The sequence below is a fragment of the Venturia canescens genome, chromosome 8 (assembly GCF_019457755.1).
Source record: "Venturia canescens isolate UGA chromosome 8, ASM1945775v1, whole genome shotgun sequence".
NCBI lineage: Eukaryota > Metazoa > Arthropoda > Insecta > Hymenoptera > Ichneumonidae > Venturia > Venturia canescens.
In genome coordinates, this window is record NC_057428.1 from 7,083,174 (window position 1) to 7,095,766 (window position 12,593).

The 12,593-nt window shown below is 38.4% G+C and overlaps 1 protein-coding gene across 15 annotated transcripts in view; it reads left to right on the top strand.

The window, feature by feature from the left end:
- Positions 1-12,593, top strand: part of LOC122415452 (uncharacterized) — a 181,459-nt gene that overhangs the window by 6,176 nt on the left and 162,690 nt on the right. For 4 of the 15 annotated variants that reach the window (XR_006261928.1, XR_006261929.1, XR_006261930.1 and 1 more), the window contains 2 exons: positions 1,476-1,690; positions 1,841-2,602. The exons of the other annotated variants lie outside the window; for them this stretch is intronic. The gene's annotated coding sequence lies outside the window, so the exon portion shown is untranslated. Of the gene's footprint in view, positions 1-1,475; positions 1,691-1,840; positions 2,603-12,593 lie in introns of those variants that run through there. 15 annotated transcript variants of the gene reach the window in all.

Sequence of the window (12,593 nt, forward strand, 5' to 3'; positions counted from 1 at the left end):
TTCGACCATCTCAGATCTACCCCATAACTGATTATATCAAAGTACTACTAAAAAGGACTTTATGTGAATTTTTTCAGATTTTTAAATTCATAATTTCAGAAAATACCGTTTTTTTTCAAATGAATATATCTTGGAAACTTGAAGTAACTGAAAAAAAATGTTTTCACATAAAAGTTGTAGTATCGTGTTAACTTTCGAGCGGAAGACTCAAAATAATTTTTACGTTCTGGCAAGGATGATTTTTTACGAAAAAAGGGGAGAATTATTTTTTTATTCAGAAACAGCCATTTTTTGGCTGTAAAGATTACAGAATTTTCCAATATATCTGACGATATCACGAAAAAATTGCCAAATATACTGAAAGTCTCTGTATTTTTTTCAGTCAAAGAAGACTGGCTTTTTTTGGATAAAAAAAATTAATTTTTGTGATTTCATTTTTTTACTCTAGAATCTCGATCCGTGCCACTTTGGCAATTTTTTTGCGATATCGTAAGACATATTGGAAAACTGTAATTTTTTCAGCCAAAAAAATGGCTGTTTCTGAATAAAAAAAATAATTCTCCCCCTTTTCCGTAAAAAGTCATCGTTACCAAAACGTAAAAATTATTTCGAGTCGTCCGCTCGAAAGCCAACACAAAACTACAACTTTTATGTGAAAACATTTTTTTTCAGTTACTTCAAATTTCCGAGATGTATTCATTTGAAAAAAAACAGTATTTTCTAAAATTATGAATCTAAAAATCTGAAAAATTCTCATAGAGTGCTTTTCAGTAGTGCTTTGATATAATCAGTTATGGGGTAGATCTGGGATGGTCGAAAAAAAAGTGGCCGGTTTGACAGAGAATCCCTCATATAGAGGTACTATTATGTCCTAAATTTTACATTATTTTTTTAATCGCATATCGTCGTTCAACTTCTCACGAATAGAGCGATAAAATGTCATATGCAAATATCCTCTAATGATGTCAATATAATTACTCTCTGCACCGGAAATAGCTTGACATTGAGCAGCGTATAAAATATTTCTAAACCGTTTATGCTCTGTTAATTTCAAAATTGGTCACTAAATTGCCTGTTAAACCATTTTTTGATTTTCCATTCGGAAAAATTCTATCATTTTTCGAGATTGAATCAGCTATTAATGATTCATCATGCCGACCGTAAAATTAATTTATTGTGTCCTTATAAAAGAAACACGTCGATTTTCGAACCGTATGAAAAGAATCACTTCCAAATTATATAGTAACAATCCATTTAAAAAAATGTAATCAAACATAATATTAATAGAACATCGAAAAAGAAAAATATTCTGAATCATACTTTTATTGAAAACTGGAAACAGGTATTTCTTTCGGTCAATAGTATTAGAAAATAATGTACAACGTTTTGGACGATGAGTCACGCGGAACTGTCAATTCAAATTTTAAATAGACAAAAAAATGTTACAAATCCATATGATTTTTTTTCATTTACAGATTGATCCACAAACACTGACCCGTAAATCCGCAGCTATTGCATGCAGACGGTTTGCCGGGACACACTCTTTCGACGCCATTGCAACCAAAGCAAATTCATTCGTCATTTGCTTTGATCCCGTTAAATATCAGAGTAACTGTGACGGACAATGGGTCAGATTTTGTGAAAGCTTTCCGAGAATTCGGTGTCGATGTCTCGGATCAATTGCTGGCTGGTGAGAAAAGATACGACTGATGATATTATAAGAAAAAATCTACGAAAGGCGTTTTTTATCAAAATGAAATTCAATTACATTAATTACCGCACACGTTTCTTTTTGATAGATAGTGTAAATATTACAACTGCCCTTTTTATTCTTCAACAGATGAATTAATGGATGAAATCGATTCAAGCGATGAATTCAGAGGTACGGATCCTGAAAACCAGACCGAGACCGAAATTTCAGAGGAAGATCGTGTAGAGCCAGACGAGAATTTCAGCCACGCGTGTGAAAAAAAATTACCCCAGCACCTTAGATGTGTTAGTCACACGCAACACCTCGTCGCAATGACTGATCCCTTGAGAGCGATTCATAATTCGAAACAATTGCAAAAGATACATTTTCAAGTCTTAAACAAATGCAAAATTCTCTGGAAATGCCAACGCTCGCCAAAACAAAATAAGACTCTACGCAACTGTTTGGGAATTGCTCTCAAGAGACCAATTATAATTCGCTGGAACTCCCTTCATGATGCTTCAAAGCAAATATTGCGAGTGAAAGAAAAGCTGCAAAATAATTCGCATATTGTCGCGGGAAATTCGAATTGGGAACTTGAAAACAGCGATTTTTAATATTTGGAAGAGTACGTACCATGCACGAGAGATCTTGTACTCGCAATGGATCGCTCGCAAAGCGATGATTGTCATTATGGAATTCTCCTGCCAACAATGATTTCACTAAAAAATAAAGTGCAAAATTTATTGCGCAATAACGGGGTCATTATTTGAAGACCGCCCATAGAAACAATAAGTGGAATGATGTCCAAATTCAAGTGGGCGTGTAACGCCAGCGTTAATGCTAGTTTCATAAAAATAACGCATCAATTAACGTCTAGTTTGATTTTTATTTGAATGAGCAATTTGAATGATTGGGCCGGACAAGTACTTTTAGCACATATTTAAACATCATTTGTACCGATACGAAATCGACGTCGAATATTATGAATACCAGGGGATCCTGATTTTTTTTGGATTTGAACGCTTCTCAGAACAATTTCATATTGTGAAAAATTGTGGATTATATACTAATAAAATACTCATTCTCCGATTGATGTTATAAATTTTAGTGCTGCACATAACTCAGATGGTAACTTTTTTGATTAACTAGAACTTTCTCAAGTTCCGGATGCTTCCCGTAGGAATGAATTTCTCACGTTCTATTTGAATTTTTTTTTCCTTTACAATATATTTACGGATTTGTATTTTTTTTAATATAATGTTTTTTCATAATTTGTGAAAGCTTTTCTTAATTGTTTTGTTGAAATTATTTACAGTTGGTTTCGTAATTTTTTTTTACATACCATTGTTTTGAATTTTTTTCATTCGTCATCCGATGTACTCGTCACTTTTGCATTTATTGAACAACGTTTTGTTCCTTTGAATCAAACGTTTTTCATACATTACCAAGATTTAGAAGATTCATTTTTTTTATTCATTACGTTTGGAATGGTTTTTTTTACAACCTTCAGTAATGCATTGCCCATTTGAAGCGAGTTTCGAGAGAATAGATCGAACAGCTTCTTATAAATCATCGTGTATTTGTGTTTTGAACTACACGAGTGGCACATGGGGTTTCACTGAGACTACTGTCCAGGTGGCATAAAACATAAATTTACTTGTCTCCAATTTTTCAACAGCATTCGTGCTGTTACTTATGATTTGATGTGACTACTTTTGTGCACTGTAAACTTGAAAAAATTTTACAGAATATTGGAAAATCAAATTCTTCATGTTAGGGCACAATATAGATAATATTCTGTTATCGTTAATTCATTTTTTGTTCGTTCCAAGGAATGCACACTACATGAGTAACGTATGATTATCACCCATCAGAATGTACTTGCGAAACGACATTTATTGAATAAATTTTTAATTAAAATTATTCCCCGTCTCGTTGAAAGAGATATAAAAAAAAAGAACAAAAATTTTTTAATCAAATTACGACTAATTTATTTAAAAACTCAAAAAATCGCAACGAATTATAAATTTCAATGTCGTTAAATAACGACAGGATTTCAACGACCAAGGCATTCGAATTTTTTTTTCAGATAACGCGATATTGATAGATTGAAATAATTAAATCCAACATAAGGTGGTCACCCGGTGTGGCAGCCGGATTTTGTGGGGTTTTTTAGGGATTTTATAGCGGCAGGGAAAAAAATATAGCCTTTTGAAATTTGAAGAGTATTTCATGGTATTCATGGTATTCATCATATTCAATGGTATTTCAACTCTATAGGATTTTTTAACTCTGATATCTCTGGTAGATTCGCTGTAAAGCTACTTCAGAGGAACATGTTTCTTCATAGTCTCCACGATTCTGGGGGATCGGTTTATCTGAGATCAAAAAACTAAGGAGCGTATTGATAAGTAAAGCAGTGGTTATCACCTGAATTAAAATCATACAGAAATATTAAAAATTGAAGGATTCTTCTATTTTAAAACACCTGATTTCAATTTTTCAAAATGTTGCATAGCTCGATAATCCTTCAATTTTTAATTTTTCTGTATGATTTTAGTTCAGGCGATAGCCATTGCTTTACAAATCAAAACGCTCCTTGGTTTTTTGATCGCAGATAAACGGAACCTCCGGGAATCGTGAAGATCATGAAGAAACATATGGGATCCTGTGGACTAATTTTACACCGAATTAATCCGAGACATCAGAGTTAAAAAATTCTGTCATAAAGTTTAAATACCAAAGAACAATTTCTTTAAATTTCAAGTCTATGTTTTTTCTCGCGGCAAAAAAATCACGAAAAAACCCCAAAAAATGCGCCTGCCACAGGGGGTGACGATCTCAAGCCGAATCAGTTTTTTTGAAAATAAAAATCGTTTTATCATGCATGCAAGTTGTTTTAGGTATTTACATACACACACATACACACACGCGGATATATTTTATTTCGAACTCAAATTTTACTTTGTTGGAATTGTAATGAAAACTCTCCGTGATTATCAATTTAACCTTTTTTATGATCACCATATAGAACCATGCATGCTTGGCCTTTCGCCGGAGCACTACTGAAAAAAGTGCAGTTGGAACACGAGCTTCTCGATAATTTTTTGACACGAAATCAAATTATTCACGAAGCATGGTACTAGAAAGCTACAACATTAGTATTTTACACATGGTAAAGAAAAATTCCATTTGAACTAATTAGCTGCACAAGCGGAGTAAATGAAATTTACTGAATGTTTTTTTCATGTATGATTTCTTATAGACAGCTATATCTGGAGAACGATTCTCGGAAGTTCCCATTCGGTCGTATTTTTTTTTATTATGACAACTCGTTGTCTGCGTTCTATGTTTCGTAGTTAACGATTTTCGGAATAATGTTGGGAGATTTCATTTTTTTTCATAATTTGTTTAAACAATTCGAACAATTTGTTCATGCAAATAGTGGAAACATATTACTGATGGTTTATTGATCGTGAAAAACGATTTTGAAAAAATCCGATATTTCGTCATAGTTTGTTTAAAAATTTTTTAAACAAATTGTTTAAAAGATTATAAAGATGTTTGTCTTACGTATTTTTCTGCGTAGATCGCGATTTTGAAAAAAATTTGCAATTTTTTCATTTTTTACTATAATTTGTTTAAACAAATTATTTAAACAAATTAATTTTGCAAAACTAATTGCAAATTTATGATCAGCGACCCGAAAAACCTAAAGCACCGTGTACGATTTATACATAAACTTCAAGAAACTTGTTCTCACAAAATTTGTATGCCCTGTGACGTGACATTTCTGCCCCGCCACTCGTACGATCTGTGTCGACCAGTGGACTGGATTTACGGTCCATTTTTGGACGCTCCTCGACTCATGGGGCGATGTTCGGAACGAGACTCAGCGTCACGTATCTTTAAGTATTAGTTTAGTAACCCGTGTATTACCTTGCTAGTGTAATTTACCTGTTTTACCTTCTGTTACCTCCGCGTGCAAAGAAGAGAGAGAGAATTTTAGTTTGCCTGTTTTGAGCCCTAATGACGTTTGTTTTGACAGCTTCGTGTAATAGTGGAGTGATTTGGGGTTGCCACCCGCCGGGGTCCCCCCTCCTCCCCCCATCAGTATTATTTTGCTTGAGGCTCGCCGATGGTCTGAGCCGATCTCGCTCATAAGGATCACCCCTCTCACACCGTCACCGAGCATCGAATAACATTCTCGACTTGCGGGCGGCTGAAAGAGCACGCTGGCATAGGCCATATTTTGAACGCCGCCCGTGTCTTTCCCGCTGTAGCAACCCAGAGTTGCACCGCCCGCACTACCGTGGATTCGGGTGTCAGGTGGGATCTGGGGGAGTTTTTCTGGAGGCGAGGTGCTGTTGTACCTGGTGGTTTATTTTGTGGGCCCACCACGTCTCCGAGACGTCCGGAGTCGTGAGGGAGGCCTCCCCTCGTCCTTCCGGAGCTGCCCGCCGGATCCCCAAGAGGAAAGACACCCGGATCACGGCTATCAAGTCGAGAGGAGTGTTCCGAGTGAGCGGGGAAGGTGAGGGCAAGAGGTGAGTTGTTATTAATCCGTTCAGGCAAAGGGCGTAACCACAATTACGTTCATTGCGCGCTCCTCATTTGAAAATGAGGAGCGCTCTCGCGCTCGGGCTCGCGCCTAGCGCGAGAGCGCTGCGATGCCGGGGCCCGGTGGTGGGGACAGCGCCGAATCGCGAGGACCGCTCGCACGCACAATCAGTCGAGTTCCGAACATCATTCCGGTGAGTCAGCGTCCAGTCGAGTCCAACGACCACCCCCTTTGTGCAGCGAGCGTTCCTCGGTAAGTCCGACTCTTTATCTCCACCGAATTCACTGATCTAGTCGAGCCCTTTTCTTTTCGCTTATTGTTTCGGAATATAGTTCCGGTTTTTATAGTTTATGTTGCGTTTTAGTGGGGCATGAGGGCGAAGTAACGAGCGAGATTGCGGCCGATACTTCCCGTGTTTCCCGTCTTTTGATATTGTCGTTTTGAAGGGCTCAGCTTGATCAGTTTTTCGTTATTAATTTGGTCTCAGTCAATTCTTTACAGTTTCGCGCTAATGTAGAGTCAATCATAGAATTCGAGTCTTTGTGAAATTGCGTCGTACGCGCTGGAATATTCCACGCGACGACGCCTCTCTCTCTCTCTCTCTCTCCCTGCACGCGCCGAGGCTCTAGCGAGCACGTTACCTCGCGGTTTGTTTGCGCTCTGTCTCTCTCGCTCGCGCTGGCGAGCATCGTGTATACGGCGTTATATTTTGTCTTTCGTATCGAATCTTTTTCAACCGTTATTTTTACCTTCGCCTATATTGTTCTTTTTCTATTTCGTGTGACGCTTACCGTCTTTTCTGTTACCTTTTTCTGCGAGCCTTATTACCACGTATTATTGCATCATCTCTGTTATCTTCGCCAATATTAATCCGACGCTCATTATCCCTATTTTATCGCATTCTTTATTCGCGTCAGCTCGTATTACCTCCACTGAACGCGTGGGAACTTCGGCGTTACCTCGCGCTTGGCCGAAGTTCGTCCCGCTGTTACCTTCGGTTACCTTTCGTCGCGTATCGCCGGATTCCTCGCGATCGAACGGGTGCTAATTACCTTTTACCTTGGATTACCTAGGGCGCCGGCTGTTCTGGCGTTGCTTACCTTTTACCTTTTACCTAGAGCATCCGCCTGGCGGACGGCTGATTACCTTTTACCTGCACGCCAGAGCAGCGGTTGTCGATTACCTACGGCACCCGGGAGACCGCGAGGCGAATCGTTAATCACGTTATTACTCGATGAATTCGGGCGCGCCCCGCGCGAAGTCCCTCGTTACTGCGCGAGCGGTCAAAGTTTTGCGACCTGATGCCGCCCCCCGAATTAATTTCACTCAAACTTTATTTTGTATCGAGTTCAACCCGGTTATAATTTATCTCTTTTGCTGTATTCGAACTTATTCGGTCACTTTGAATAAAGCCTGAAATATGTCCAGAATTCTGCTTTGTCTTGGCTTATATTTTTTTGCGTTGCGAATTGCTACCTTTTCCCCAAGGATCCCCCCCCTCTACCTTTCAGTACCTCAGATGAGCTGAGTAGCCGGACCGTCCTCAGTCACGCGTGTCTCTCGTTCCCTCTGTGTCGTACATTATATTATTTGACGTTACCATCGTTGAGAGTGAATGAATCAAAAGTCGAGTAATCGGCGGTACTTCGTACCTGGCGCCCAATTCACTCTCATGGCCGGAGAGTGGTGCGAGAGGACGAGACGGGTGAGCTGAGAAGGGACGTGATCGTACCCATCGGGGAAAATATTACGTTACAGCCCTAAAAATTAAACATTTTATTTCAGCTATTTTACCGTTTATTGGCAATGGTAAGCTTAAGGAGGAAAAAACCAAGTACATACTTCGAAAGAAACATCGAGGACACGATTTATGCTCTTAATTATTGGAAAATAATATGATAATACTTCCGAATCGTGGATTGAAAAAAAAAAACGGACCTCGAAAATTGCGACTTTTTTGCTTTATTTTACAAAAATATATTAAAAAACAAGGGTTTTAGCTAAATTTAAATGGCAGTATTGAAAAGAGCACCCTCGAAAATAGTCGACAAGGAAGCTTACGAATTTTTTCGACGACGTTTTCATAGTGAATGATCCCGTAGAAAATGGTACATGCGAAAGGTGTCTTTTGGACGTTAAAGGGTTAACCTTCTTTACATCTTTTTTACCCTCGATACGCGTAGCGTACATTTTTTACCTGAGCCCTGCAAACTCCGCCATAATGGATCCATTATTCTCGTCCTTCATGAGACCCGAAACCTTTTTATTGACAAGCGGAATATGGTAAGCATTGTCAATGGGATAGTGACTCGTATCAAATTTGGAAAAATTTTCTCGCATATCTCGTTAAACGTCATCACATTCAATTTTATATATTAAACTATCTGTACCTGTATACTGAAACGTTTTGATATTCGGGAGGTAATTACTTTCCCAAATATCGCAACTTAGGATTTTTTAGATCCTCCTCTCTCACGTAGGAGAGCTGTCAGTGTGCAAGTTCGTGCGCTGACCGGCGGGTTTTGCCAGGAGCGGATAAAGCCTTCCGATTTCCCCATCTTGCAATTCGAGGAGTTTGATTCGAACTCGACCTTCAAGAACGGATACTTTCGTCCGGTATAGTAACATCCAGTGTTCAATACTGCTGTATCGCTACGCGATCGGGCAAAGCCTCGCTAAAGCGTACTACGATAAGCTGTCTTCTGGACATCGAGGAATAATATGCTCTTTCTTTCTTTCTTTGTGTACAATTTTGATAGAAATAAGGAGGAGGATAAAGGAAAAGTTGGGAGCCTTATTGTCGTACGGGCGGTGCTCCGCTGACGTGAGAGCGCTCCGTCCATAGCCTCTTCTGACAGATTTCTGTCAAACCAGAAATCGTGCCAGAGGGTAAGGCTGTCCCGTTACAATACATTACTGAGCATTTATCCCCGTACTTTGGAGTCATAAACTCGTGATGAAACGTATACAACCATATTTTCGATATATCGAGAATGGACATGTCTATAGCTGCTTTGCTGCTATCGCTTTGTCTTTCCGCTCGGGCAGTCTTTTCCGCTTCGGCTCTGTACGGTTGTCCCGATGTAGTGAGATATTGTGTGTGTTTTTTTTCTCTATTTTCGTGCAATCCAATGGTTTTGTAATTTTAGAAAACTTTTGAAGTAATTCTGCATACCCATTGCGCTGTTGACCGTTGAAATGCTGTGGATTAGCGTAGACGAGGAACTGTAGCCTCGTAGCAGTTGTTGCGTGAATTACTTGGAACGCCACATGCTTACGTATATTGGTTTGTCAAATTTCACTTCAAGCTTACGCAATTGAACAGCTATAAAGTCTTCTGCAAAGATACTGCGACTGTGGAAATTTGGTTTTGCAATCATCGCTTCTGCTCCATATCTACCATTCCACTCTGTTAACAATGGAACATTTTTACGTTCGCGCACATCTTTCATCGTTTTACCGAAAACTGCATTATTCATTAATTTATACATATTTTTGGCAAAATCATTCGTTGCACGAGTTCTCAATTGTGTGTTCAGATCAATGTAGCCTGCCAGCCATGGAGCTTCAGTAAATTGTAATATCCAATATATTTTCTTGAGTACGAATCCATGACTCAGACAGTATTGTAGAGTTCGATAATGGATAACATAGTGCTCTTTATCGAAAACGATCGCAAGTAACTTTTCTTGTTCATGCCAAGCCCGGGGGTTTGGCATGTTCAGGACAAAAGGGCAAGTCTTTGTGTCTGTCATGCAAGTGCGTCGGATGCTCCAAATTAACTTTAAGTATATAACCTTTTGTCGGATCTGGAGAGTTTATATCAAAATTCGAGACGCCTTCGAGAAACTCAAAATCTCAATAGAGTAATGGCATTCTCATTGCACATCCATACAGAATATTTACATCATAGTACATAAGGTACGTGGAAGCTTGTGATGGATCAATTCCATATACTTGTTATTTGCACGTGCATATCTCCTCGAGCATTGAATTAAACCCCCCGCGTATACCTCTCTCAATAAATAATATCATATCAATGTCAGTGAGTTAGTTTTAATTTAATTCCAGTAAACTTAAGCATAGCATCCCAGTTGCACCCAGGGAGAGTGAAATAATATGCTGGATCAAGCCCGTAACTTTGTTCGGAACTAACTCGAAAATTTTCAAAAATGTCTGCTAGTAAAAATACATCCGTTTTCAAATAAATATCGCTATATTCTCCTAGCGTTTGGCTTGAAAATCACTCCCAACTTCACTTTTAGAAATTGTGGTGTCTGCTAAAGGACTGTAAAAAACATCCCGAGGTGGAAGTTCTATATCGTTTAATTTTTCAAAAGAGTCGATGTATTCGTACGGAAAAACTCCTTTTTTCATCAAAAGAATAAAATCATCGTGTGAAATATTTGAAAATTTTAATTTTAAAACTGTTAGTTAGTGAATTAATAGGAGCGATGCTAATTTATCAAGACTTGAATTTAAAAATTTGAATGAATCAATAGAACAGAGTCTTATCTGTTTTTTATAGTCATGTGAAGATGATTTAACTGTTTCTAAAAAAGAAATGTATTTCTCTTTTGTTAAAGGGAATAGACCGATTTCCCCTTTAAGCGTTGTGGCCATCTCCTGTATTATAAAATGTGCGTCATAGCCCGATAAATTGTGAAAAACAATCGGAATGAAAAATGAATTTTTGTAATTTAAATTGCAATTGCCATGAGCTGAACCTCGAAACTACCCCATTAGATGGCAATGATCGCGTACACGTTGCTCTTTCCCGACAAAGGATGTCTCACAAATATGACAATTTACGTCTTCTCGAAATTTTTTCCATTCCGGTAGCGATAATTCCTTCATCAGGACATTCGTTAGTAAAATTTTTTCCACGTGGAGTGCCAATTCTTTCAACTGTTCAACGAACCACCCAATACAATCTTCACTACGACGTGAACAGTACCCCGATAAGGATGAGTCGTATGAACAGCTAACGTAAAACCTTATGCTAAAAACTTTATGATGGTGCTGCCTATTCGTCTCTCTTTCTCTCACACCAGTCTTCTCTAATACACACTCCAGGTCTGCATAGACGATGAATGGTAGACGCTCTTTCCGATTATGGTTTGTGAATTCCAACCATTTGTCGGTTTCCGCCGGTAATCATATAGCACAATCATTCATCTTGCCACAATCCACCTCATGAGCTCGTAGCTTGCTCTCTATTGAAAAATACTGCAAACACCTGTAAAATGATCATGAATATTACCACATGTTTTTGGGATTTTGTGAAAAAATGTTACACATATGAGTATAGAAATTTACTTACCGATCACAAATATATTTTTTATGATTCTTGCTGCTCAGTTGGCTGCTCACTAAGCGGGATAGATCTTTAATCAGTGTAAAGTGGCCAATTCTGTCCCTTTCCTCGTTTTCAATGTACAATAAATTGACGTGTCTCCCTCTTTTGCACTTGGTAATGTAAATACCAAGTATATCAATACCACTTTTCGTTATACCATACACATTTATCGAGACATCGTTCAATTGCTCAATTTTTTTTACTTGATTAAGCGTCATCGGAAAGTCAATATTTCGAAGATTCAGAATCGTTGAGTAGTGCAAATATGAACTTTGACGAGCAACATTTACAATTAGTTCAGCTGGGTGGAGAGCAGCAACTACAGCCCATGCGAAACATGTGTTGTCATTTGATTTAACGTTGACAACGGCTCTCTTCAACATTATTTCTCGCGACAATCGAATGTCGAATGGCACACGTCGGATTATATTTATTAATATTTACAGTGAGATTCGCAACTGAAACCAATGTCCATCCACTATCACATTCTTGAAACTCATCAAGTGATGCCAAAGTGGACTTAATCACTCACTCTTCATACCACTCTTTTAAATCCGACATTTGAAAAAGTTACACATTAGCCGTATTGATACTTTTATGAGTACGCTGATCACCCGTAGCAAACTCGGCATTGAACTTCGAATTAACTTTAACGCTATTAAATTTTACTATACAGTCTTTCACTCGCTTTTCAACCAATTCGTATGCTTCCTTCAAGAACTAGCGTGGTACAATGTAATTTTGATTGATCACGGCGCCAGTCACTATGCGGTTCTCGAACGCTGAATCAATTATTTCCAGACTAATTCTCGGTCATTTAGTCCTGCGCCGGTATGTTGAAACCGTGAACGTGTGACTTCCAGTAACCCTTGCAAACGTATTATTCTCGCAGTTACAGAGTATTGGTGTCCTGTACTCAATTGAGGGCGTTTATTCGGCGAAACTTGCTCTTCCAACGGTTCAATGAATTCAAGACATTG